The sequence below is a fragment of the Ceratosolen solmsi genome, unplaced genomic scaffold (genome assembly GCF_000503995.2).
Source record: "Ceratosolen solmsi marchali unplaced genomic scaffold, CerSol_1.0 scaffold43, whole genome shotgun sequence".
In the NCBI taxonomy this organism is placed as follows: Eukaryota; Metazoa; Arthropoda; class Insecta; order Hymenoptera; family Agaonidae; genus Ceratosolen; species Ceratosolen solmsi.
The window spans coordinates 4,235,911-4,238,579 of NW_011948431.1; the positions used below are offsets into that span (position 1 = coordinate 4,235,911).

The 2,669-nt window shown below is 57.3% G+C and overlaps 1 protein-coding gene across 2 annotated transcripts in view; it reads right to left on the reverse strand.

Annotated features, from left to right (window-relative positions):
* Positions 1 to 2,269, reverse strand: part of LOC105364195 (uncharacterized) — a 131,848-nt gene extending 129,579 nt beyond the window's left edge. For both annotated transcript variants that reach the window (XM_011502074.1, XM_011502073.1), the window contains exon 1: positions 2,039 to 2,269. The gene's annotated coding sequence lies outside the window, so the exon portion shown is untranslated. The remainder of the gene's footprint in view (positions 1 to 2,038) is intronic.
* Positions 2,270 to 2,669: the final 400 nt, after the last annotated feature.

Sequence of the window (2,669 nt, forward strand, 5' to 3'; positions counted from 1 at the left end):
TCTCTCTCTATATATATATATATATATCTATATATATATCTATATATATCTTTATATATATCTATATATCTCTCTCTCTATCTCTATCTCTATCTCTATCTGTTTGCTATTGGGATTCTGATAGAAAAGGGAGGGACGGAGGGAGATATAGCGGACCGAGGCTCAACGAGAAAAATCCTCGAGCCGTTCGCCGGCAACTTAGCGACGCGCTGAATTTTCATTAAGGCTAATGCTCGAGACGCGCCGAACTGGCCGTTCAAGCTCTCGCGCTTTAAGGAAGTCTGGCGCGTTAGTTTTGTGCACGAGACTGTACGTAACGATCTTCGGTGACGATTGGCGCTGATGAAAATGTCGCTATCGTCCGTGTGTGCCGATTGCTTATACAGTTCGGTGAAATTAATCTCGTAAAATTCTTCCGCTCAGTATGAAAAGTAGCATTTACGAAGAGATCCGTAAGTATATGTGTTATTCCGGTGAAGCGCGGTCGTTATGGCTTTGCGCGCAATTGTCTGTTGCATCTTGTCTATACATTCAGGAAAAGATGGTCGAGAGTGAAAAATAAGATGCCAGAATGCCATGTTATTACATGTCTCATAGGCTAGTTACACTCGCTTCACTATTGCTCATTTCTTTAATCAATTTTATCCCTTCCAAGTTCACTTGCGCTTCTCAGCGAATGCAGTTCACCGGTGCGTGCATAACTCAAAGGAAAAGGATCTCCAAGTAATTCAATTATAATTAATATCAGTCACCGCTATTTCGCATAAAATGCGCGTCGAGTCTGTAGATCGAAAATTTTACGTAGACGTTGGGATGAATTGTAGGGGCATTTTTTAATTAAAATAGCCTGTCCCTTCGTTCGATAATAGGGCATTTCCATTCGATGTACATTGAAATCCTTAGTTAATTGATAAATTGAAGGTGCGAGAGGAGGGTTGAAACGTAACATACGACAGCGGAGGTGAAATTCCCGTTAATCCGTTGAGCCCAATATTAAGCGTCTGCTCGGTCAAGATTAAACGGTAAGCTGAGATAACTTGACTTCATGTCCAGTCTCACACACACACACACACGGGCGCGGGCACACGCACAAGTACGCGCGTACTCTCTCTCTCTCTCTCTCTCTCTCTCTCTCTCTCTCTCTCTCTCTCTCACCTCACTCACTCGCACGCACGAACGCACGCACGCACGCACGAACGCACGCACGCACGCACGCTTTCACGTATACATAATATGTCTATTTCGCAGGCATACCTACCGGATAACAAAGATTTCGTTTAAACGGATGGGTAAAATAACGGCCAACTATTGTCACTAGGGAAAACCGAAGAATCAAGACGGGGATGGATTGGGCGTGGAACGAGTTGCCTAGAGCAGTATAGTGAGGTGGGAGGGAGGGAGGGAGGAGGAGAGAGGTGACGGGTTGATAAGAAGCCGATAAGGGTGGCTACGTACTGAGCATAACTACATCCAACGGCCTGTGAATAGCCGTGACTGAAACGGATTACAAAGTCACTCACCGCATAGGATCCTGGACTGCGAAGTCGGCCCCTCGGGTGACGGCGTGCGGGCCGTCCTGGCGTGGCCCGCTGCTCGTCCGGGAGCGGAATCGTCGAGGAGGCTCGGCCGCCCGGGAGCGCGGGTTCCGCGCACATGCACACGAAAGGCCTGGCGACGGCGGCCGATTCGCCGGTCCGGCGCGGAGTGTCGTCGCCTCGCCTCCCGCTCCTCCCGGGTCGCTCGCACCGCCGCCGGCGATCGCAGGGCGCGGGCGCGGGCGCGGGCGCGCGCCGGTCCTCTCCGCCCCCGGCGGCCTCGGCCCGCCGCCACCACCACCACCACCACCACCACCACCACCACGACCACCACCACCACCACCAGCAGCGGCTCCGCCGCCGCCGCCGCCGCCCCGAGCGCCCGGGGTGATCGGCCGGCGCGCGGCCCTCGTCCTCCGGAGCCTCCTCCGGCCGCTCGATCACTCTCGCGCGGCTCGAGTCGGCGAGCGTCGCGGCGGGCCTGCGGCTGCGCGCCAGCTCACCTCCATGTGTCACCGCCTCGTGGCCGCGTCATCGGGCCGGGCCGGCGCGGCGCACCAGCTACGGAGCCGAGCCGCGGGCGCGCACCTCGCATCCCCCGTCGCCTCGACGGGGAAGCCGGCGCGGGAGGCCCGCTCTCCTGCTGCCCGGCTGGGCGACTCTCGGCACGGGCTCGTCGGCTTGCTCGGGGCGAGTCTGGAGTTCTCGGACGGCGAGACTGCGGGCCGCCTGATGAACCGCGCGCGTACGAATCCCGAGTCGCACTGGTCGGTACCGGCGCCGCCGCCGCCGCCGCCGCCACCGCCGCCACCGCCGCCACCACCGCAACCGCCGCCACAGCCGCCACCACCGCCACCACCGCCATCGCCACCACCGCTGCCGTCGCCGCTGCCGTTGTTCGAGAAGAATTTAGCCTGCCTATGCCTCTGCCTCAGCCTATGCCTCTACCTCTGCTACTACCTTTATCGCCTCCTCATGCTACTCTTCCACAATGTCCCTCGTATACCCTACTCGACTCTTTATGTCCGTGCGTGCGTGCGTGCGTGCGTGCGTGCGTGCGTGCGTGCGTGCGTGCGTGCTCGTTCGCTCGCTCGCTTGCTTACAATCGGGCTGGTCCCGCGTTGGGCTTAGCCC